This window comes from Tamandua tetradactyla, chromosome 5 (genome assembly GCF_023851605.1).
Source record: "Tamandua tetradactyla isolate mTamTet1 chromosome 5, mTamTet1.pri, whole genome shotgun sequence".
Classification (NCBI taxonomy): domain Eukaryota; kingdom Metazoa; phylum Chordata; class Mammalia; order Pilosa; family Myrmecophagidae; genus Tamandua; species Tamandua tetradactyla.
In genome coordinates, this window is record NC_135331.1 from 159,508,310 (window position 1) to 159,535,225 (window position 26,916).

Here is a 26,916-nt window from a genome sequence, read left to right on the forward strand (position 1 = left end):
TATATCACCCTATTATTAATTGACTTGGTGTGGTACATTTGTTACTACTGATGAAATCACATTTTTATAATTGTAGTATTGAATATAGTCCATGGTTTAAGAGTTCCCTCTTTGTATTGTGTAGTTTCATGAATTTTTTGAAAATTTATTCTAGTGACATATAAACAAAACTAAAATTTTCCCTTTTAACCATATTCAAATGTCATTCAGTGCTGCTAATTACATTCGCAATGTTATTCTATCATCACCACCATCCATTACCAAAACTTTTCTATTGTCCCAAATAGAAACTCTACATGTTAAACCTCAACTCCCTCTTCCCTACCCCGACCTGATCCCCTAGAATGTATATTCTAGATTCTGACTTTATGGCTTTGCTTATTCTAATTATTTCATATCAGTGAGTTCATACAGTATTTGTTGTTTTGTGTCTGGTTTATTCCACTCCACATGGCGTCTTCAAGGTTCACCCGTGTTGTCGTATATATGATAAATTCATTCTTTTTAAGGCTGAATAATGTCCCATTATGTGTATTTACCACATTTTGTTTATCCATTCATTCATTGGTTGATGGACACTTGGATTCCTTCCATCTTTTAGTGATAGTGAATAATGCTACTTTGAACATTGGTGTGCAAATATGTGTCTGTGTCCCAGCTTTCAGTCCTTTTGGGTCTATAACAGAAGTAGGGTTGCTGGGTCATATGTTAATACTATACTTAACTTCTTCCTGAGAAACTGCCAAAATGCCTTCCACAGTAGGTACACCATTTAACATTTCCACCAGCACTAAATCAGTGCTCCTACTTCTCCAAATCCTCTCCAATATTTGTAATTTCTTTTTAATATTAGCCATTCTAGTGGGTGTAAAATAATATTTCATTGTAGCTTTGATTTGCATTTCCCTAATGTTTTATGATGCTGATCATCTTTTCATGGGCTTTTGGCCATTTGTATATCTTCTTTGGAGACATGTCTGTTCATGTCTTTTGCCCATCGTAATGGTTAGATTCATTTGTCAACATGGTCAGGTAATGGGGCCCAGTTGTTTGGTTAAGCAAGCACTGGCCTGATTGTTACTATAAGGGTATTTCATGGACTTAAATCATCGATAAGTTGATTGTATCTATGGCTGATTACACCTACAATCAATGGAGGAAATTGCCTCCAACAATGAAAGAAGTCTCAATCAATTGAAGGCTTTAAAATGAAAGGTGATGTTTCTGCAGTTGGAAGAAAATTTCCATCTCTACCTCAGCCAGCCAGCTTCTCCTGAAAAATTCATATAAAACCTCATCAGAGTTTCCAGCTTATAGCTTGCCCTCTGGAATTTGGACTTGTATACCCCCACAGTTCTGTGAGACAATGTTTACAAGAATCTCATAAAATTTACAGATATCTCCTATTAGTTCCATTTCCCTGGAGAACCTAGTCTATCATTTAGTTAAGTTGTTTGTCTCTTTGTTGTTGAGTGTACATATTATCACATCATCTGCAAATAGGGAACATTTTACTTCCTCCTTTTCAATTTGGATTGCTATTATTTCTTTTTCTGGCCTAATTGCTTTCATCCTAAAGACTGGCATTCTGGGACTGGTTTCTATCAATACTTGTCCTTAGATTTTCACATTCCTGTGTCTCATGGTTTCTCCTTTCTCTTCTGGTTTCCATTGGTGTTCAGCTCCTGGCTGCTCCCTCTGTAACTCTCTAGCTGTCTGAATCTCAGACAATTTATTAAGGACTCTAGTAATAGGATTTAGAGCCATCCTGATTGGGGTGGGCCACACTTTAACTGTAGTAACCTCATCAAAAAATCCTCCTTACAATGTGTTCACATCCCCGGGAATGGATTAAATTTAAGAACATGCCTTTTCTGGGGTACATTCCACTCCAAACCACCACACTTATTTAGATATATTCCTAGATATTTGATTCTTTTATTTATTATTTTAATTGGAACCTTTTTCTTGATCTGTTCTACTGATTATTCATTAGTAGTAGAGAGAAAGATTACTGATTTTTGAGTGTTGATATTGTACCCCACCACTCTGCTGAATTTGTTTATTAGCTGTAGGAGCTTTCATGGATTTTTTCACAGACTGCTGCATAATTTTCTATTCTTGTGGTTTCTTTATCTGGCTTTGGTGTGATGGTGATGTTGGCCTCATAGAATGAGTTAGGGAGAATTCTCACCTCTTCAATTTTATGGAAGAGTTTGAGCACGATTGGTGTCAATTCTTGGATGTTTGGTAAAATTTTCCTATATAACCATCTGGTCCTGGGCTTTTCTTTGTTGGTTGGTTTATGACTACTGACTCAATACTTTTATTAGTTATTGTTTTGTTGAGATCTTCTATTTCTTCCTGAATCAATGTAGGTAGTTTCTGTATTTCTAGGAATTTGCCAGTTCATCTAGGTTATGTAATTTTTGATATATTATTCTCCATAGTATAGTCCTTACTCTTATAGTCCTTTTAACTTCATTGGGATCAGCAATAATGATGGTAAACTGAGTTTGTCGCCCAATGTACATAAGAGCTAATCTATAACACTGGAATTTCAAAGAAAGAAAAAGCTTTATTACAGAGTGCTATCTAAGGAAACATGAGTCAAAAAACTCTCAGCTATGTTTCCCCAAGTCAAAAGCATTTGGGGTTTTTATGGGATTTAGACAAAGGGAGATGGGGAGATTGATTAATTAGTTATAGTTAATTTGAAGTGTGTAAGTGTAGACCTAATGACTAACAAGATCTTGGGTAAGTACAAGTGCAGTTTACAGCAGTGTCATAAATAATTTAACTTAATATAACAATTAAAAAGACTAAGCTAAACAATGATACAATGGTGGCTTAATGGCAGAATTCATGCCTGCCATGCCAGAGACCTGGGTTCGATTCCCAAAGCCTGCCCATGCCAAAAAAAAAAAAAAAAAAAGGTGATCAAACAAAAGACTAAGCTAAACAAATGAACTGCAAGACCTGACAAAAAACTCCTGGGGCAAATGGATTGATTCTGGTTATAGCAGTGTTTTTAAAGTAAGATAATAAGTAAGAAATGGAAATAAGCTTAAACAAGCAATGGTGTAAGTGAGGGTTTGTAAATAAGAGACCAGCATTTAGTTATAGTAATGTTATAAATCTCTCTAGTAACATAAATTACAATGATAAGTAAATTCCTTGTAGTCAGCTGTTACAATATTTATACAAACTGTTTTTTCCTGCCCATGGTTTTAGTAAAATCCCTTTTTTCATTTCTGATTTTAGTTGTGTCCTCTCTTTTTTTTAAAAAAATCATCCTAACCAAATTTTTGTCAAATTTATTGATGTGTCTTAAGAACCAACTTTTGATTTTGTTGAATTTTCCTATAGTTTTTTTTATTCTTTATTTCATTTTTCTTCACTCTTATCTTTGCTATTTCCTTCCTTCTCCTTGCTTTGGGTTTTGTTTGTGCTCCTTTTTCTAGTTCTTCCTGTCCTGAATTTAGGTCTCTGACTTGAAATATTTCTTTTTTATTATAAGCATTTAGAGCCATAAATTTCCCTTTTGGTACTGCTGTTGCTACACCCCATAAATTTGGGTATGTTGCATTTTCATTTTCATTTACCACAAAATATTTCCTAATTTCCCTTGTAATTTTATCTTTAATCCATTGATTGTTTAAGGGTATATTGTTTAATTTCCACATATTTGTGAATTTTCCACTTCTCCTCTATTTATTGATTTCTAACTTCATTCCATTTTGATTGAAGAGGATATTTTGTATGATTTCAGTACTTTTGAATTATATTGAGACTTGTTTTGTGGCTCAAGATATGTCCTATTCTGGAGAATGATCCATGTGCATTTGAGGAGAATGTATATTCTGTTGTTGTTGAGTTAAGTGTTCTATGTGTTTGTTAGGTCTAGTTTTTTTATGGTGTCATTCAGATCATGTATTTCCTTCTTGACCTACTCTTGAGATGTGCTATCCCTTGTTGAAAGCTCTCCATTAAAGTATCATAGTGTAAATGTAGAAATGTCTATTTCTCACTTTCAATATGTCAGGAGTTACTTAATATATCGTTGGGTTCTGCTGTTAGGGGTTGATATATTTATCATTGTTACGGTTTCTTGTTGAAGTGACTTCTTTACCAGTATATAATGACCATATTTGTCCTTCATAAGAATTTTTTACTTAAGGTCTTTTTTTTGCATGGGCAGGTACTGGGAATTGAACCTGGGTCTCCAGCATGGCAGGCGAGAACTCTGCCTGCTGAGCCACCATGGCCCACCCCTTAAAGTCTTTTTTATCTGATATTATCATAGCTATTCGAGCTTTTTTACTACTTGCATGGTATATATTTTTCCATTTTTCACTTTCAACCTACTGATATCTTTCAATTTAAGATCAGTCTCTCATAAAGAGCATGTGGATGAGTAATGTTTTTCTTTTAATCCATTCTGCCAATATACGTCTTTTGACTGGGCAGATTAATCCATTTACATTTAAAGCCACTACTGATAATATAGGTATTTCTTATGTATTTTGCTATTTAATCTTTGTAAATCTTATATCTTTTTTTGCTCCGCCATTCTTCCCTTAATGCCTACTTTAATATTTATTTGATTTTTTTGTGTTGTACCCTGAGTCCCTTCTCATTTCTATCTGGATATATTTTTCATACATTTTGCTTGTGGTTACCATGGGGTAAATATTTAACATCCTAAATATGTATCAATCATATTTGACTTTTGTCAATTTGATTTCAGTAGTATACACATACAGTGTTCCTGTATCCTCTATCCACCCACCTTTTTTGTACTTGTTACAAATCATACCTTTGTACATTGTATGTCAAAATCATAGATTTAACATTTCTTTTCATAGATTTGCATTTTAACATCTGCAAGGAGTAAAAAGTGGAGTTACATACCAAAAAATACAGTAGTATAGGCATCTATAGTTACCCAAATGGTTAACTTTACCTAAAGTCTATTTCTTTATGCTGCTTTGAACCATCATCTAGTGTCCTTTCCTTTCAGTCTGGAGAACTCCTTTTACCATTGCTTATAGGCAGGTCTAGTAGTGTTGATGTCCCTCAGTTTTTGTTTATCTGAGAATGTCTTAATCTTTTCCTCAGTTTTTAAAGATAGTCTCACCATATATAAAAATCCTTGCCAGGCAATTTTTGTCATTCAGCACTTTAAGTATTTCAACCCACTTCCTTCTTGCTCCCAGAGTTTCTGAAGTGAAATCAGCACTTACTTAAGTAGATATTCCTTTATACATAACACTTTACTTTTCTATCTCAGCTTTCAGAATTCTCTCCTTGTACTTTGCAAGCAACAATTTTATCTGAGTGTGAAAGGGCATATTTTTCTTCAGGTTTGTCCTGTTTGGCATTCTCTAGGCTTCTTAGAGCCACAATCCATGTCTATACTTAAGTTGGGGAATTTTCCTGTCATTATTTCTTTGAATTTTCCTTCTGCCCCTTTCTCTCTTTTTTCCTCTTGCTTGATGGTGTTTCTGAGGCCTCTTAGGTTATTTTCATTTTTTATACCTTTTCCTTTCTGCTCCTCATCCAGGCTTATTTAAATTGTCTCGTTTTTGAATTCACTGTTTCTCTTTTCTGTGGTGTGTGTGTGTTTATGAAGATAGACAGTACAAATTTATTTAAATTAACATTCTATTTTATACCTAAATAATGAAAATCTTAAAAATATTCATATATTGAAATTTCTTCAGTTAAAAACAATGAGTTAGTTCTATTAACACTAACTTAGTAGGGTACATTTTAAAAATGTTTTGGTGAAAAGCAAATCGTAGCATATCCTACTTTTGATTAAAAAATAAAAACAAAAAAACAATAATCTTTGCTTTGAGAATAACAACCTCTAAGGAAGTACATAACAGGTCTGGTAAATTGTAAAATATTCTACAGTGTATAATTCCTTTCTATTTTAATAGGGTTTCATTTTGTGATATAAAGCATAATTTTTAACATTCAGTATGTGTGGATAGATATAGCTCTACATAATATTTTAATAGGGTTATAATGTTCACTTAATAAGTATAACATAATTAACTTAGATGTTTTGTTTGTTTGTTTTTGTTTTCGGGTGCATGGTCTGGGAATCAATCCAGGTCTCCTTCATGAAAGGCGACCACTCTACCACTGAACCACCCGTGCACCCGACTTAAACGTGTTGATAAACATTTAGGCTGCTTCATTTTTTAAAAATATAAACCACACTGGTGTGCACATTTTTGCATATGTGTACTTATCCTTTTGTTTCTATGGGGTAAGTTCCCTAAGTGAATTTATAGCGTCCCATTTTGTGTTTGATTCATAATTTTCAGATTATTCTGTAGGGCATAATGACTTTTTTTTTCCTTACAAAAGCAATGGGTGCTAGAACTTTATTATTCATCTGTATCTGGTGAGGAAATTATGATTTCTCTCACTTTGAAATCTTACTGATTCTCTCACGTCTGGACCAGAAAAGTGAGCTTATGCCATCAAAAAATGACATAGGATGAAACAGTCTTTACAATGATTTTTCTTTCATTGGGCACATTGTAGTACCTTAATATGAGTAGAGCTAATCACTAAGACAGTATCAATTCATCTTATTCAAGCTGTCCTATAAAAAGCCAGTGATAATTTTATTATCATAAAGTATCAAGGTTTAGCAGAAAATAAGCAAAATCTTTGATGTTTGCTAGGCCTGAATTCAAATGCCAGGTGAACTTTTATTGCGTGATTTGAACCTTTTTTTTAAAAATCTCAAAATAACTATTTGTAGTTTGTATCATTAAATTGTCACAGAAAATTAAATTAAATAATGCTTGTAAAGTACTTCTCACAGTTCAACATGACGGGTGTTAAGGAGTATTCTTTTGCCCAAATAATTTTTTATGAAATATTTACTTTCTTTCTGGTTCAAAAAAGGCAGATTATCTTCCAGGGCATATAATTCAAAAATGGCCTTTTAGATGAAAGTTATAAGTGATATGTTTGCTATTCTCTTTTTTTGTTTGTTTTAATATATCTATGATTAACTTCACTCTTTTAAAGTTTTGTACAAGCTTAGTCCTTGTGATTCAGCCAATATCAAAGTGTAAAGTAATACAAGTAAAAATTCTGTTCTTCTGTTTTGCATGATGGATGTGTGTGGCACTTTTTTACTGGATCCCTTGGTAACAAATTAAGTGCAAACGCCTGTGTAGAAAGTGTGCTGAATTTTGCTCAGCATTTAACACAGAATGATTGTATGTTAGTGGTAATTTTCCTTTCTGAAATGCAAGTGTGTGGATATCCATTACGTAGCCAAAATTAAGACATGAGAGAAGAAAGAGAAGATGCTAGAGGGTATGGAATTTGGTAGAGAAGAATGGAGGAGTTCAGAATCAGAAATGCAAGGGGGAGAAGAAATGTCCTCTGCTGCAATAAGCCCTGGAAACACAGAAGTCAGTTCCTAGTCCCAGCCTGGCTGGAACTTCATTGGAACTGGAAATTCATTGGACTACTCTACTGTCATAAGAATTAAGTGTTTTCTATCCATTTGCATGCTTTATAGGACTCTCTTCCATAGGACTGCCAATCTCACTAGTTAAAGTTCAAGGATAAAGATGAAAGAAATTCTGAGTATCTATTAATTGGGATTTCTTTTTATGATAAATTTATGGGATTTCTTTGTTTTAACTAACAAAATATTTTTTCAATTTACAGTCTGTCTTTGCTACTTCTCCATTCCCTAAATTTTCATTTTGTTACTTCTGATGATCATTCTTATTATGACTTTTAAGACATTTCTAAACGTCCCCTAGTGGCTAAATTCTTTGTGGAGTTGCTAAACCTCCTGCTTTCCTCTGAGCCCCTGCCATACATTACCATCCTTTCTTTGGATGCAGTGGTTCAGTTGTCAATTCTAGCAAGTAGAGTTTATCAAACTAGTTTTTTCTCCTGAACAAAGAGGCATCTCCTTACCTCCTGCTCTTTGCATACTTTCAATTAATTTTCTGAATGGTATAGGATTTTGTACAAAATAAATTTTTTGTTGCAATGCAAATTTTTATGTTCTGGTTTGAGAGTTACAATTTGTTTCATCAAGTATAAAACTCAAAAGTATAAATGTCAAGAGTTAACAGTTTAATTAGTCACTTCCAATTTTGATATCAATCTATTAACCTACAGGCTAAAACAGTGTTGTAGAGTGTTAGTTTGCAACTGGTTTTGGAGTCCTTCATGATTTCTTTCTTAATGATGTTCACAGCAGTGTATTAAAATTTTGTACTTCATTTCACATTCTGGCTGTCCTGAAGCTATATAATTTGCAGTAAGAATGGTAGTGTTGATGCAAACAGCACTTTGATCAGCGGATTTTGGCAGGCAGAATGTGAACTCTTCTGCCATCTCACATTTGACCCATTTTGTGCTTTTTAAAACATATCCAATTTATAATATTATAAGGCTCTCCTAATAATTCCTTAAAATTTTCCTGTAGTATTGAAGGTGTTCCTACAAAGAATTAATAGTCCTAAAACAATAATTAAGAAACAGTCATGAGGAAGATGGCGGCTTAGTAAGACGCGCGGATCTTAGTTTCTTCTCCAGGACACCTACTAGGGGAGTAGAAACGATACAGAAAGCGCCCAAAGCCACAACAGAGATAAAAAAGACAGCGTACCCCACCCTGGAACGGCTGGCTGGCTGAGAGAAGCAGCCCGGGTGAGATCGCCGAGGCGCGTGGGCCTTACCGGGCGGGGTGGCAAGCGGCCGGAGTTACTCCCTTCCCCCTTCCCGGGCCGGCTGGGAGAATTGGAGAGGCGGTCCCCTGAAACCAAGGCGGCTGGCGCCCACACCACGCGCAGCCCCCGGACCAACTGAGAGAATTGGATCGGAAACCCCCAGGCCGCGGAGAACGGTGACGGGTGGGGGAGGCCCCTTCCAAACCCGTGACTCCCGGGGAACGTGCACTCTCTCGGGTGCGCCGCTGCCGCTGGCGCCCTCCCGCCACGCTTGTTGCCCAGGGCCGACTAGGAAATTCGGACGGGCTCTTTCCCTGGCTGTGGTGACCAGCAACCCTCCCTGCGTTCGGACCGTGGGCCGGCTCAAGCCGCTTCAGCTAGCGAACCCCCAGGACGGCGAGAGTTTTCCAAAGTTTAAGGTCCCACAGCACCTTTTACTGGTGGGACCCGCAGACAAACGTGTGCCACGAGCGCCACCTACTGGGCAGGATAAGAAAAACAGAACCCAGAGATTTCACAGAAAAATCTTCCAAACTTTTGGATCCAATACCCAGGGAAATCTGTCTAAATGCGCAGACGCCAACAGAAGATAACGGATCACGCTCAAATAATTGAAAATATGGCCCAGTCAAAGGAACAAACCAATAGTTCAAATGAGATACAGGAGCTGAGACAACTAATGCTAAATATACGAACAGAAATGGAAAACCTCTTCAGAAACGAAATCGATAAATTGAGGGAGGACATGAAGAAGACATGGGCTGAACATAAAGAAGAAATAGAAAAACTGAAAAAGCAAATCACAGAACTTATGGAAGTGAAGGACAAAGTAGAAAAGATAGGAAAAACAATGGATACCTACAATGATAGATTCAAAGAGACAGAAGATAGAATTAGTGATTTGGAGGATGGAACATCTGAATTCCAAAAAGAAACAGAAACTATCGGGAAAAGAATGGAAAAATTTGAACAGGGTATCAGGGAACTCAAGGACAATATGAACCGCACAAATATACGTGTTGTGGGTGTCCCAGAAGGAGAAGAGAAGGGAAAAGGAGGAGAAAAACTAATGGAAGAAATTTTCACTGAAAATTTCCCAACTCTTATGAAAGACCTAAAATTACAGATCCAAGAAGTGCAGCGCACCCCAAAGAGATTAGACCCAAATAGGCGTTCTCCAAGACACTTACTAGTTAGAATGTCAGAGGTCAAAGAGAAAGAGAGGATCTTGAAAGCAGCAAGAGAAAAACAATCCATCACATACAAGGGAAACCTAATAAGACTATGTGTAGATTTCTCAGCAGAAACCATGGAGGCTAGAAGACAGTGGGATGATATATTTAAATTACTAAAAGAGAAAAACTGCCAACCAAGACTCCTATATCCAGCAAAATTGTCCTTCAAAAATGAGGGAGAAATTAAAACATTCTCAGACAAAAAGTCACTGAGAGAATTTGTGACCAAGAGACCAGCTCTGCAAGAAATACTAAAGGGAGCACTAGAGTCAGAACCAAAAAGACAGAAGAGAGAGGTATGGAGAAGAGTGTAGAAAGAAGGAAAGTCAGATATGATATATATAATACAAAAGGCAAAATGGCAGAGGAAAATATTATCCAAACAGTAATAACACTAAATGTTAATGGACTGAATTCCCCAATCAAAAGACATAGATTGGCAGAATGGATTAAAAAACAGGATCCTTCTATATGCTGTCTACAGGAAACACATCTTAGACCCAAAGATAAACATAGGTTGAAAGTGAAAGGTTGGGAAAAGATATTTCATGCAAATAACAACCAGAAAATAGCAGGAGTGGCTATACTAATATCCAACAAGTTAGACTTCAAATGTAAAACAGTTAAAAGAGACAAAGAAGGACACTATATACTAATAAAAGGAACAATTAAACAAGAAGACATAACAATCATAAATATTTATGCACCGAACCAGAATGCCCCAAAATATGTGAGGAATACACTGCAAACACTGAAAAGGGAAATAGACACAAATACCATAATAGTTGGAGACTTCAATTCCCCACTCTCATCAATGGACAGAACATCTAGACAGAGGATCAATAAAGAAATAGAGAATCTGAATATTACTATAAATGAGCTAGACTTAACAGACATTTATAGGACATTACATCCCACAACAGCAGGATACACCTTTTTCTCAAGTGCTCATGGATCATTCTCAAAGATAGACCATATGCTGGGTCACAAAGCAAGTCTTAACAAATTTAAAAAGATTGAAACCATACACAACACTTTCTAGGATCATAAAGGAATGAAGTTGGAAATCAATAATAGGCGGAATGCCAGAAAATTCACAAATACGTGGAGTCTCAACAACACACTCTTAAACAACGAGTGGGTCAAAGAAGAAATTGCAAGAGAAATTAGTAAATACCTCGAGGCAAATGAAAATGAAAACACAACATATCAAAACTTATGGGATGCAGCAAAGGCAGTGCTAAGAGGGAAATTTATTGCCCTAAATGCCTATATCAGAAAAGAAGAAAAGGCAAAAATGCAGGAATTAACTGTTCAATTGGAAGAACTGGAGAAAGAACAGCAAACTAATCCCAAAGCAAGCAAAAGGAAAGAAATAACAAAGATCAGAGCAGAAATAAATGAAATTGAAAATATGAAAACAGTAGAGAAAATCAATAAGACCAGAAGTTGGTTCTATGAGAAAATCAATAAGATTGATGGGCCCTTATCAAGATTGACAAAAAGAAGAAGAGAGAGGATGCAAATAAATAAGATCAGAAATGGAAGAGGAGACATAACTACTGACCTCACAGAAATAAAGGAGGTAATAACAGGATACTATGAACAACTTTACGCTAATAAATACAACAATTTAGAGGAAATGGACGGGTTCCTGGAAAGACATGAACAACCAACTTTGACTCAAGAAGACATAGATGACCTCAACAAACCAATCACAAGTAAAGAAATTGAATTAGTCATTCAAAAGCTTCCTAAAAAGAAAAGTCCAGGACCAGATGGCTTCACATGTGAATTCTACCAAACGTTCCAGAAAGAATTAGTACCAATTCTCTTCAAACTCTTCAAAAAAATCGAAGTGGAGGGAAAACTACCTAATTCATTCTATGAAGCCAACATCACCCTCATACCAAAACCAGGCAAAGATATTACAAAAAAAGAAAACTACAGACCAATCTCTCTAATGAATACAGATGCAAAAATCCTCAATAAAATTCTAGCAAATCGTATTCAACAACACATTAAAAGAATTATACATCATGACCAAGTAGGATTCATCCCAGGTATGCAAGGATGGTTCAACATAAGAAAATCAATTAATGTAATACACCATATCAACAAATCAAAGCAGAAAAATCACATGATCATCTCAATTGATGCAGAGAAGGCATTTGACAAGATTCAACATCCGTTCCTGCTGAAAACACTTCAAAAGATAGGAATACAAGGGAACTTCCTTAAAATGATAGAGGGAATATATGAAAAACCCACAGCTAATATCATCCTCAATGGGGAAAAATTGAAAACTTTCCCCCTAAGATCAGGAACAAGACAAGGATGTCCACTATCACCACTATTATTCAACATTGTGTTGGAAGTTCTAGCCAGAGCAATTAGGCAAGAAAAAGAAATACAAGGCATCAAAATAGGAAAGGAAGAAGTAAAACTATCACTGTTTGCAGACGATATGATACTATATGTAGAAAACCCAGAAAAATCCACAACAAAATTACTAGAGCTAATAAATGAGTACAGCAAAGTAGCAGGCTACAAGATCAACATTCAAAAATCTGTAGCTTTTCTATACACTAGTAATGAGCAAGCTGAGGCGGAAATCAAGAAACAAATCCCATTTACAATCGCAACTAAAAGAATAAAATACCTAGGAATAAATTTAACCAAAGAGACAAAAAACCTATATAAAGAAAACTACAAAAAACTGTTAAAAGAAATCACAGAAGACCTAAATAGATGGAAGGGCATACCGTGTTCATGGATTGGAAGACTAAATATAGTTAAGATGTCAATCCTACCTAAATTGATTTACAGATTCAATGCAATACCAATCAAAATCCCAACAACTTATTTTTCAGAAATAGAAAAACCAATAAGCAAATTTATCTGGAAGGGCAGGGTGCCCCGAATTGCTAAAAACATCTTGAGGAAAAAAAAACGAAGCTGGAGGTCTCGCGCTGCCTGACTTTAAGGCATATTATGAAGCCACAGTGGTCAAAACAGCATGGTATTGGCATAAAGATAGATATATCGACCAATGGAATCGAATGGAGTGCTCAGATATAGACCCTCTCATCTATGGACATTTGATCTTTGATAAGGCAGTCAAGCCAACTCACCTGGGACAGAGCAGTCTCTTCAATAAATGGTGCCTAGAGAACTGGATATCCATATGCAAAAGAATGAAAGAAGACCCATCTCTCACACCCTATACAAAAGTTAACTCAAAATGGATCAAAGATCTAAACATTAGGTCTAAGACCATAAAACAGTTAGAGGAAAATGTTGGGAGTATCTTATGGATCTTACAACTGGAGGCGGTTTTATGGACCTTAAACCTAAAGCAAGAGCACTGAAGAAGGAAATAAATAAATGGGAACTCCTCAAAATTAAACACTTTTGTGCATCAAAGAACTTCATCAAGAAAGTAGAAAGACAGCCTTCACAATGGGAGACAATATTTGGAAATGATATATCAGATAAAGGTCTAGTATCCAGAATTTATAAAGAGATTGTTCATCTCAACAACAAAAAGACAGCCAACCCAATTACAAAATGGGAAAAAGACTTGAACAGACACCTCTCAGAAGAGGAAATACGGATGGCCAAGAGGCACATGAAGAGATGCTCAATGTCCCTGGCCATTAGAGAAATGCAAATCAAAACCACAATGAGATATCATCTCACACCCACCAGAATGGCCATTATCAACAAAACAGAAAATGACAAGTGCTGGAGAGGATGTGGAGAAAGAGGCACACTTATCCACTGTTGGTGGGAATGTCAAATGGTGCAAGCACTGTGGAAGGCAGTTTGGCGGTTCCTCAGAAAGCTGAATATAGAATTGCCATATGAGCCAGCAATACCATTGCTAGGTATCTACTCAAAGGACTTAAGGGCAAAGACACAAACAGACATTTGCACACCAATGTTTATAGCAGCATTATTTACAATTGCAAAGAGATGGAAACAGCCAAAATCTCCATCAACAGAAGAGTGGCTAAACAAACTGTGGTATATACATACGATGGAATATTATGCAGCTTTAAGACAAGATAAACTTATGAACCATGTAATAACATGGATGGACCTAGAGAATATTATGCTGAGTGAATCCAGCCAAAAACTAAAGGACAAATACTGTATGGTCCCACTGATGTGAACGGACATTCGAGAATAAACTTGAAATATGTCATTGGTAACAGAGTTCAGCAGGAGTTAGAAACAGGGTAAGACAATGGGTAATTGAAGCTGAAGGGATACAGACTGTGCAACAGGACTAGATACAAAAACTCAAAAATGGACAGCACAATAATACCTAATTGTAAAGTAGTCATGTTAAAACACTGAATGAAGCTGCATCTGAGCTATAGGTTTTTGTTATGTTTTGTTTTGTTTTGATTTTACTATTATTACTTTTATTTTTTTCTCTATATTAACATTCTATATCTTTTTCGGTTATGTTGCTAGTTCTTCTAAACCAATGCAAATGTACTAAGAAATGATGATCATGCATCTATGTGATGATGTTAAGAATTAATGATTGCATATGACGAATGGTATGATCTCTAAATGTTGGGTTAATTTCTTTTTTTCCGTTAATTAAAAAAAAAAAAAAGAGAAGGGATAATTGGAGCTGAAGGGATACAGACTGTACAACGGGACTGGATATAAAAACTCAGAAATGGACAGCACAATACTACCCAATTGTAATGCAATTATGTTAAAACACAGAATGAAGCTGCATGTGAGGTATAGGTTTTTTGTTTTTGTTTTTTTTGTTTTTTTTCTTTCTATTATTGTTTTAATTCTTATTCTGTTGTCTTTTTATTTCTTTTTCTAAATCGATGCAAATGTACTAAGAAATGATGAATATGCAACTATGTGATGTTATTAAGAATTACTGATTGTACATGTAGATTGGAATGATTTCTAATTGTTTTGTTAATTCTTTTTTTAATTAATAAAAAAAAAAGAAACAGTCATGATGTATTTAGTGAACTTACTTAACATACATATTATATTTTCTAATACCTTATCAGCATAATTATTTATGGCCTTTCTTTTGCATACATCTTCTCATTTTTTTAATGCATATCTCATATCTCTGTGGAGTTAGGAGAAATAATAATCTTATTTTATGCTGAGGAATATGACACTTAAAGATAGATTATTCAAGTTCTTTCAACTCGTTTTCTAAACTTCCATTAAAATTAGATAAAAGCAGAAAGAATTTAAATTAGTCTCTAACTTACAAAGTTCTGGATAAATTGTCTTCAAACACAGTTAGGTCCAGATGCACTAAGGAAGTTCTGAATGATGGATGGATGGTCCTTTTCAATCATTTACCTCTTATTTTGTCTGGATTGACTTTCTTCTCACACAGAGGTACAGAGGTATTACATCATTTACAATCCACTAATACAGAGCCTCAGAAGGAAAAAAAAAAGTGCTCTTTGCAAATGGTTCCACCAAAACAGTTTGAATGATGAGCCAATGAACATCATTTGACCATGTCTGAAATAAAGACTGGCTAGGCTTAGAACACATTTCTATGCCTTGGGCTAGGAGATTGGGTCATGGAATTAACCCAAGTGGAATACATTTCTGAGGCCAAAAGAAGCAGGGCAAAGGAGGTAAAACAACAGAGCCCACCACAAATGTTGCATGATTTAATCAGAGTCAGATTACTCATCTTCACTTAAATCAATTTTAAGATGAAATAATATCTAAGGACTCAAGTTTATGAAAATTATTTTACATTTATTCCATAAACAGACTAGGATATTCTTTTAGTCTGAAAGGAGGTGTTAAAAAGCTCAGAAGGTGCATAAAACATAAACTTTATAAAACTGTTGAAATTCTGGTTTGATCTTTTCCCTGACCCCATCTTTTCTTTCTTTCTTTCTTTCTTTTTTTCCTCAATAACAGGAGTTTATTGGCTCATAGTTTCAGAGGATAGAAGGGTTGCTTCCTCCCAGGATATCTCCTGGCTGTCTGGCCAGACTTATTTGCTTTTCTGCCACATGGTGATGGACATAGCGGCATCTTTTCCTTTCTTTTCTGGGTTCTATTGTCTTCCAGCTTCTGGCTGTTCCCATGACTTCTCCCTCTGTGGCCTTCTCTATATAAGGCCTCCAATGATAGGGTTAAGACTCATCCTGATTCACTGGTCCACACCTTAATTGAAGTAACCTCATCATAAGGTCCTGTTTAATCATATGCACAGGAATAGATTAAGATTAAGGACAAGTTTTTCTGGGGCATGTAATTCCAAGCCACTACACTGAATTTGAAATATCTAGTATTTTCCTTATTTCAACCGTACTGATACTTGATCATAGTTTTAGCAATTTTTCAAGCTTGGAAAAATCACTTACTCTTCAAATACCTTTATGTTGCTTTCCCTTTCCTATCTCATTTATTTCTTCAGAACATTTGACATTTTTATTTTCTCTAAGTGTCAACTGACAAAATATGGTCTGAGAATGAGAAGGCAAATTCAGAACAAGAAGTTTTTGAAAATGGAGTGTCCTCCTGGGTGAAATGTAAAAGTCTCCTAAATGTTATTTCCCAGGATCCTGAGGTTGGAGAAGTTCGTCTACAGGATGTCAAACCAGAGAATCAATGGGAAATACCCACAAGGGAGAAACTGAGAAAAGAGAAAAGAGGATCTGAAGATGTGACTATCAAGAAAGGATAAAGAAAATAAAAGCAGAAGGTACTTAGAAAAAACTTCAGTCCAAGCTCAAAATGTGTTCCATATAGTAGAGTTCCTACAGAATAGAAACTCCCCGAATGTACGAAAACTTCATTTTTTTTGGCATTCAGACCTAATTCTCCATGAGTGAACTTACTCTGGTGAGAAACATTTTGTGTGTGTAATGAATGTGGAAAAGCATTCGAAACCAGAAATCAGCTTTATATGCATCAGGTAAACCACACAGGGGAGAAACCCTATAACTGTGCCCAGCGTAGAAAGGCCTTCAATGGTAAGTCAGCTCTTTGCCGACATAAAAATAACCGTAGTGGGAGAAGCCTCATGCGGTGGCTGTGGAAAGGTCTTCAAAACCAGGCCCTGTCTCAGTATGCATCAGATCATCTGCATTTGGAAGAAGCCTTATGAATAGAATAACTGTGGTAAAGCCTTCCAATTTAGACATTCCCATGCTATCCATGGCAGAATCCTCACTGGGAGAGACCTTATGAATGTGAGGAGTATGAAAGGGCCTTCAGCAGGAGCTCAGACCTCACCAAATATACAAGAATCCACACTGGTGAACAACCTTATGAGTGCAAAGTGTGTGGGTGGGCCTTCAGTCATAGCTCAGACCTAAGCAAACACAAAAGAATCCACACTCGAAGAAAAACTATAGGTGTCCTTATTGTGAAAGAGCCTTTAATAGCAAAGCAAAGCTCACCAACCATAGGTGAATCCACACTGAAAAGAAGCTTTACAAGGGTGAAGAATGTGCGAAAGCCTTTCATCCTAACTGCAAATACAGGGCTCATGAACAAGAACGTACTGGGAAGACGCCCTGTCAATGCAGGGAATGTGGGTAAACTTTCCAGGATCGGTGCTGCCTTACCATTCATCAAAGAATTCACACTGGAGTGTGGCAAAGCTTTCAGTGGGAAGTCAAACTTGACCAACCATCAAAGAGCCCACCCTGGAGAGAAACCTTAGAAATGTGAAGTGTGTGAAAAGGGCTTTCATCCGAATTCAGTCCTGAGGCAACACTAAAGAATACACAAGAAGCTATATCCCTGCAATGAGTATGGCACATCTTTCCATCAGTGTTCAGCTCTAATCTGACAAAAAAAGAGTTCATACTGGGGAAAAACCTTATGAATGTGAGGAGTATGGAAAAGCTTTCAGAGTGAGCACAAATCTTACTGGACATCAAAAGAGAAAACATAGAATATGGAGAACTCACAGACTTTCTGGGAGTGGGAAATCCCTCTCTCCTGCTTTCCACCCTTTATCTGAAATTGATATTTTGACCACCAAGACTTGAAAGTATTATTTCTGGTGTTTACCAGAACTTTCTCAGTTGTCCTTCTACCTCTTCCAGCTAAGTTTCCTAGTCTGGTTCTTCCTGATTCCTTGACTCCTAATTGTGACATCCTCAAAGATATTGCCTTTGATTTTTCTGGTCAGTATTTATTTGTTCAGTGAGCACAGTTCGCTTCCAAGCCTTTGTCTATCGCTCAATAATAATCTTAATTTCCTGCTAGTGCTTGCTTTCTGCCAGACACTGTCCTAAGAGTTTTAAACATTTTAACTCATTTAACCCATTCAACACCCCTATGAGATGAGGAAATGAGGCATAGAAAGATTAAGAAACTTTTCCAGGATCATGCTACTGGTAAATACTGTGCACATGACTCCCAAATGCTCACACATACCTATGCAATTTCATGTGCCTGACTACATCTTTTGCCTGTGAAGCTATACCTCAGTTCAGCATGAAATATTTTTTTTATTAATAGAGTTGATCATTTTAGCTTTTTTTTTTTTCACTTGTAGCTTTTTAAAACACTTAAATCCTGAATAGTACTTCTCCATATGGGATCAGAATTTTTGAGATTCAGGGGGATGGGAGAACGAAGAAGGGCAGATTTTAAAATTACAGATAGCTATATGCTGCTTATGTAGCAGTTTACATATGGAAAGATATGTTGTATTTTCATTTTCCTTTACCTTGAGATATTTACTGATTTCTCTCGTAATTTCTTTCTTGATCCACTGGTTCTTTAAGAATGTGTTATTTAACCTCCATACATTTGTGATTTTTCCAGCCCTCTGCCTGCTATTGATTTCCAACTTTATTCCATTATGATCTGAGAAAGTGTCTTTTTTTAATCTCTTTAAGTATGTTGAGACTTACTTTGAGACCCAGCATATTATCTGTCCTTGAAAATAATACATGAGCCCTGTAGAAAAATGTGTAACATAACGTTGTGGGCTGTAATGTTCTGTAAATGTCTGTTAAGTTTAGTTCATTTATTGTATTATTGAAAATCTGTTTCCTTATTGATGATCCTCTGTCTAGATGTTGTATCCATTGATAAGAGTGGTGAATTGAACTCTCCAATTATTATTGTAGAGGTGTCTGCTTCTCCCTTTTGCGTTGTCAGTGCCTCATGTATTTTGGGGTACTCTGGTTTAGTGCACAAATATTTATAATTGTTATAGCTATAGAAGATTCTTGGTGAATTGTTCCTTTTATTACTACATAGTGTCCTTCTTTGTCTCTTTTAATTGTTTTACAGTTAAAGTCTAATTTGTTGGATACCAGTATAGCTACCCTCACTCTTTTCTGGTTGTTGTTTGCATGAAATATATTTTTCCAACCTTTAATTTTTGGTCTGTTTTTATCCTGGAGCCTAAAATGAGTCTCTTATAGGCAGCATATATATGGGTCCTGTTTTTTAATCCATTCTGCCCATCTGTGTCTTTTGATTGGGGAGTTTAATCCATTAAGATTTAATGTTATTACTGTAAAGGCAGTACTTCTACCATTTTGTCTTTGGAGTTTAAATGTCATATCTATTTTTTTTTTCTCTTTTACTTTTACTGATAGTCTTCATCTATGCTCTTCCCCAGACTGCTTTCTCCTGTTTTTTCCCATCTGCCTGTAGTGCTCCCTTTAGTGTTTCCCATAGAGCTGGTCTCTTAGTCACTAATTCTCTCAGTGACTATTTGTCTGGAAATATTTTAAACTCCAAATTATTTTTGAAGGACTGTTTTACTGGATGTAGAATTTTTGGTAGGCGGTTCTCTTTCAGAACGTTAAATATATCATACCACTGCCTTCTTGCCTCAGTGGTTTCTGCTGAGAAATCTGCATATAGTCTTATTGAGCTTCCCTTGTATGTGATGGATTGCCTTTCTCTTGCTGCTTTCAGAATTCTCTATTTATCATTTTCATTTGACAATCTGATTAGTAAAGCTCTTCGAGTACTCCTATTTGGATCTCTTCTGTTTGAGGTAAGCTATGCTTCTTGGATCTGTAATTTTGTCATTCATAAGAGATGAGAAATTTTCAATAATTATTTCCTCCATTAGTCTTTCAGTTCCTTTTCCTTTCTCTTCTCCTTCTCATACACCCATAATATGTATATTTGTGCACTTCATGTTGTCATTCAATTCCTTGAGACCTGTTCATATTTTTCCATTCTTTTCCCTTTTTGTTCTTTTGTGTGTAGGAATTCATATGTCTTGCCCTCAAGTTTACTAATTCTTTTTTCTGGCTCTTCAAATCTGCTGTTGTAGGTCTCCAGTTTTTTTCATCTCTTCTGTTGTGCCTTTCATTCCCATAAGTTCTGTCATTTGTTTTTTCAAGTCCTTCTTTATGTTCACCCAATATCTTCTTTATATCTTTCATCTCTTTTGCCATATCTTCCCTCAATTCATTGATTTGATTTTTGATGTGATTTTGCATATCTGTTAGAACATCCTTAATTAGTTGTTTCAACTCCTATATCTTATTTTAAATGTTGGTTTGTTTCTTTGGGCCATATCTTCAATTTTCCTAGTTGACTCATTATTTTTTGTTGTTATTGTTTAGGTATTTGATTTCCTTAATTAGTTTATTCTGGAGGGTGTTTTAACTCTTTTACCTAGGGTTTTTTTGTTGTTGTTGGTTGGCTTTGTTCTCTGTCTGTTATTTGGCATTCAGTTTAATTTATTCTAGGAGACTTCTAGCATAGCTTCTGTTTAACTAATTAGAATTCTTCAGCTCTTGTTTTTCTGGTGCTTGCCCTGCCTCTATGGAACCTTTTTCTGAGGAGGGTCTCCACAGATATGATCGGACACAGTCAGAACCAGGCAGGCCCTCCTAGCAGGAAGTTGTGACCAGTACCAAGTTCCACTGAGGATAAGACCCAGCAGGTTGTCAGAATTTCCTATGAAGCCTCTAGACACTGTGCTTTTTCTATTCTGCCCAGCATGTAGTGCTTGTCAGCCTGCAGCTTCCCACCAGCATAAAGTGATGTGGTGCCTTTAATGCTCAGTAGCCTCTCCCTGCCAGTGGTGTGGTTAAGATAGATGCTAAGGTAGAAGGTGGGCTTAAGTTGCTTCTTTTTCACCACTCAGCCTGATCTGAAGGAGGGCAGACACTTGTGCTGAGCCCCACCCTTGGGGAATTTACACCCTTTAGGGAATTATCCCCGTTGTTCATTGACTAGTTACTTTGTCTCTCAAACATGCCTTCATCCCACCCTTGCCTGGGGCAGTGCTGAAGCCTAAGAATGCTGGCACCTCTGTCTAATGAGACATTCAGAAGTAAGAGAGAGAGAGAGAGAGAAAGCCTTTTCAAAACTGGATTCCAGCTTCCCAGATTTGCTAATCAAAAGTTGGATATGGTGCAGGGCTGTGTGTGTTCCCAGGCTCTATGTGCTCCCTTTTCTTGAATCTTGCCCTTTTCTAGTATTTTGTGCTCTCCAAAATAAAAAGTCTTTTTGAGTTAGACAGTCCATCATTTTTTTCAAATTTATTTTCTTAGCTTTTTCCTTCTTCTTTATTTTTGAAGCTACTGATGGTAATGGAAAAATCTGTAAATCAAAGACTACATCCTAACATATTAATAGTTAATTACTACTCCAAATAAAATTAAACACTCTTCTATGACCCTGTGTATGCATATATTGAGAATATTGGTTTACTTATTGGTCTCATAGCCTTCAGTGAGTACACTAAAGGCAGGGAATATTTCTGATCATCTTTGACTTACTAGTTCCATTGCCCAAGCTCATAATTGCATCCGACATTGATAACACAATAACAACATGTATGTTGTTGAATGAATAAATCAAATTATAGTGCACTTAGAGACACATGTAAGAAGATAATTGGAAATGTATATGTACATATGGGGAGTGGTATTTGAGAAATCTAAGAATGAGTAGGCAGAGATATTTCCTCATGTCAATAAAACAATAACTAGTTAAATCAATACATCTTCAAAGTAAGAAATAATTTTGTTAATTAAAATAATGATGAGATGGTAGGTCTTCAAGTTAGGGATCTAAAATACACTGCAAAATACTACTGTGCACAACGGTCCCTACTTTTGTCCTCATAAACCTCTACTTGATCTACTTTGATATCAGTTTGAATATACTTGAGATTTCCAAATATTCTGTCCCATAATTTTAATGTATTTAAAGAGCATTATGATTTATACCTTTATACATTCACCTAGCATGATCCTTGTTTAGAACAACTCTGTGAGGCAGATTGTTATTCTATTTATAAAGTTAAAGATAGAGGAATGAAGATAAATGAGATAGCATGACCACCATGATTACTAATAAATTACAAAGCTAAAATAATAAGTTTTAGGTTTCTATGGAAGCTAAACTTTGTATGAATATTTTTAACAGAGTTGTGAGCAGTTGCAATTACAATTTATTATTCAGTTATAAGCACACTACAAAAAGTTACATACACAATAAGAACACAAAAAGTCTTAAAGGACACATTAATGTGATCTGTTTACATATATCTACTATTTTATTTTCCAGAAATGTCTATCTTCATTTTTGCATTATTTTTCAAGTAATGCTTAAAATGAAACTTTATTACACTTTAAATTTTGGTTTGAGTAAATGAAATATGAACTCTTAGGTTCTCAATTTTTACAGGGCATTAAAATTAGTACTTACATAAGTATTTGAACTCGCCTAGATTTCTAGTGTATTTTTGGTTTTTGTACACCTGGATTTCAAATTAGAAAGAATCACAGTCTATTAATAAAGGAAAAGTCTATTTTCATACATCATGTTGAGAAAAAGTAAATATAAATGATCTTGACGAATATAAGACACTAATTTGAGTTCCACATACTGAAATAATTGGATATATTTGAGAGCAACTGGAAGTGCAAAGAATACTTCCCCTTGATATTGACTCTTTTCTAGATCAATAGCAGTTCCAAATGTAGTAAAAACCAGACAAGGTTTCACAGGGCCTAAATTATTAAGGCTAGTGCATATTTGCTAGAAAGTTCATTAACAGTCTCATCAATAGAGTGTGGTTCATGAACGTTAGTAAGAGCTTCATGGAACATTTTAAAAGAGAATGAGATATCTCAATGGACTGATCTTAGTAGAAAAAATTTAATTAGGTAAGAATAATTACATTAGTTAAATGAAACTTTTAATTGAAAACCTGTTGGCATTTTCTAACTTGCTTCACAGCCATAGTTTAATCATTTATATTTAAAAAGTGAAGTTTCTCTACTTGATGTTTGAAAATCATCTAAACATCTTGAAATTTGCATATAAATGTTTAAAGCAGTAAAAACAGACAGGATTTGCAGCTTGGGAAATGGTGTATTTTAAAGATATACATAGGAAATAAAGAAAATTGTATAGAAAATGTCCACGATGAATATACCTACTTCTTGGAAAGAATGTAAAATAGTCATCTCCTAAAGCTCTCGTAATTGTAACTTAAAAACTCTTTGGACTGAATTTCATTTTAAACCTTTAAAATCTTACAGAAAAATAATGCTATGTTTTTAAAACTACCTCATGGAGAATCATTAGGAAAAATGGCAACCACCAAGACTTCTTGCAAGACATAAAAGGCCATAATTTTATAATATAAACATAAAGGGCACTGAAAACTCTTACTACCAAAATTAGCATTAGCTACACTGTAAGCTATATATTTTTCTGGATATTATTCAAAATAAGCTAATTAGCTATCGCTATTTTTGCTAGTTTTTAGCTTAAGACAGAGAGCATTGATTTGGGGACATGTAAGCATTTATTCAAATTCATAAATGCTAAGGAACTTTAAACAAATAGATCTATTAATTAGTTAAAGCCTTAATCTTGACCCAGGCCTTTCTTATTTGAATCCCAGTAACGAGTATCATCTAGTCCTTTCTCCTTGACTTGATAGCAAGTCAAAGCATTGCTGAATTTGAATTTTCTCCCTAACTCATCCAGCTGGGTATGAGTCTGCTGCACCCATTATATTCTTTCCCTTTCTTCTCCTTCTTTCTTTACCTCCCCTTCAAGCTCTTATCCCTTTAGCCCATGTGTACTCAATGCCATACAAGAGATAAAAATCTGTATTTTTTTAAAGGTCTTTTATCATGTAGTTTCTAGAATATCCTTTTCATCAACTAATCTATAGAGAATGTCTCTGGTTAGTCAAATTGTGAAGGACAGGGAGATCCATTTCTTACTGTGTAAGAAGTAGCAAAGGAAGATAAAAATTCTGGGATATTAGTGAATGACTCTGAGAATGAGGGAAAGGATTTTAGCTTTCCTTTGTAAATTATCAGTAGACTAGTAATGGTTTAACATGGGTGAAAAGTTTAACAAAAGTGGCAAAGTTAAAACAACAAAGAAGACAATATAATGAAAAATGTAGACAGGATTTTTTGGCCAGGATAGAAATGAATAGAATATGAACACTGACATTGGCTGGAAAAAGTGACCCTTGATTTCCCTTATTTATGAATTTTCATGAAATGTTGATACAAAAACTTTTTAAGCAAGGGCACAAAGCATCTCCAGACAATGAACTAAGAGGCTAAAACAGATCAATAAACATTATGGTTGTATTATGAAGACCAATATAAAATCAGATTGAGACTTGGGTTTTCTACAACTGTGAATGAAAATCACAGGCCACCTTAAAATCCACCCATTCAATCCCCTCCTTGTACACACAAAAAAACTGAAGACTAGAGAAAATGAGAGACAGATTTGTCCAAGTTCGCTTTGCTCCTGTGTGATTATCTAACAGCATTCCTTAGTTCGGTAACAAATGCATGACACTATCATATTTAATCATTTATTTTTTATTCTTCCATTCTTAACTTGTTGTTTAACCCATGTGTATCTGATATTTTTTGAGCTTTAACTTCAACTGAATTGTATTGTGTTCCCATAATATTTTACAGAGAAGTTATCGTATGATAATATCCTTCCTGTTCTTCTTTGTCCAGAATCTGATCTGCTTTCCTAAACAGCATGAGCACTATTCCCTCATTTAGCCTAGCAGTGGGTACAGAAGGGTTGCAACATTACACTTTCCAAGCAGGTCCCTTATTTTGGATAGTATCCATCTTGAAGAGGCTATTGCTCTTCTGGTGATGATGATCGTCATCGTCTAACACCTGCCTATGCACCATGGGCCAGGAATTGTGCAAACTGCTTTAATGTATTATCTCATGCAGGCTGTACAGTCCACACAGCTGCTGGTAAAGAACTCTGTTTCAGAGTAGTACAAAGAGCCAGCAACAGAGAAACCGTAATGGCAGCTGCAGGGTAACTGGGAGAATTGTCTCTGACAATTGACTCCCGACAGGATCTGAGGGCATTTCTTCGTCAATCCCTCGGCTCAGTTAGCAGACAAGGTGCACCTGCTCCATGCCTGGCAGAATCCTGGGTGCAGTGTGCCAGCCAAATGTGTGAACACCAGTCTGCCTTCCACATGTGACCGCTTCTCCCCCATTGTTCAGAAAAGTGAATGGTTCTCTATCCCATTTAGGCTTGTGATGCTGTGCAAGGGAGCCCTAGAGGTCAGAATCCCCCCCTTCCCCATTATTGTCAATGTCCTCATCTACGAATTGAAGAATCAATGTTTGTAATTGTTTTTCCTCTTGAATCTATCTGACTTTCAAAAGCAGTTTTTCCAACAAGAGTTATAATAGATTATGATTTTTATTTTCAATTGAAAAGTGAGGGAAACAAGATAAAGGATTTTTTTTTAAGTTTCATGATTGTTAGGTGAAAGATCAAGTCAAAGAAAGAGCCAGCATTTATGATACTATATTCCATTTATTAGAGCATACTACTTTCTGTGCTATGAACTGTACTTCAGATGGAATTCAGAAATGAGCAAAATCTGAGACGTCGGAGTTCCAGAATGGATCAGCCACCTGCCAGCTAGCATTCAGATCTCAAAGGGGACCTGCCTCACTTATTTAATGGAAAGATAAATGTGTTCATGAAACTGTTACTATAAATTCATTTGGAAATGGGACAGGCTCACATTGCTCCTTAGGTCTAAGCTGCTGGCAGATTTAGTTCACTGTACCTCAGGGAGGTGATACATTCCAGCTAGATGGCAAAGTGTGATTGTTACTCAGAGCTCTCTAATACCTATTTCTTTTACTGTTTAAATGAGTATTTTGTTGAATTCATCTATTCTTTGAAAAATGCTTTCATAAACTTACTATTGGCAATGTATGGAATATTGTGCAGGAGGCTACAAAGATCGACATGGTTATTACCTAAAAGACACATTGATTGTCAAAGGGAGATAAAAAGGTAAAAAAGCACAATTTCAATAAACTAGATTGTGTAAAGATGAAAGACTATACAGATCAATGGTGCTTAATTTGTGGAGGTCTGAGAAACTTCTAAAATAAAACGAATTCTGTGGACCATAAGATCATTATTCTCACTCAGAAGAGGGAACTCGGGCTTGGAGTTACAGATGTTTCTGTATAATATACAGCAACCACCTGAAAATGGACAGTAATAGCACTATAGCCCCTTTCTGGGACACCCCTGAAAGGCAATGGTGAAGGGAAATCTTCCTGATGGGCAGAACTTTGAACAGTGCTCCTGGTTGTTCATTTTGCTTGGAAGAAGATATGGCCAGAGGTGCATTTGTATACTGATTCATAGATGTCACCAATGGCTTGGCTGGAGTGACTTGGAAGGAAATTGGTGACCAAGAAGCATGGGGAGAAATTTGTTAATAGGCCTTTCTTAGTGGGTAAAAACATGAAGATATTTTGGTCCCGTGTGAATACTCACCAGAGGGTGTATTCTACAGAGGAGGATTTTGATAATCAAGAGGTTAAGATGACTCATTCTGTGAATACAGTCTGGACTCTTCCCCCATCTATTTCTGCCATTGCCAAATGGACTTATAAATGAAGTTGCCATGATGG

The 26,916-nt window shown here is 35.8% G+C and overlaps 1 protein-coding gene and 1 pseudogene across 18 annotated transcripts in view; both read left to right on the forward strand.

Moving 5' to 3' along the window:
- LOC143682423 (uncharacterized) overlaps window positions 1–18,000 on the forward strand; it is an 89,074-nt pseudogene extending 71,074 nt beyond the window's left edge.
- GRIK2 (glutamate ionotropic receptor kainate type subunit 2) overlaps window positions 1–26,916 on the forward strand; it is a 1,225,242-nt gene that overhangs the window by 919,339 nt on the left and 278,987 nt on the right. The gene's annotated exons all lie outside the window — the stretch shown is intronic.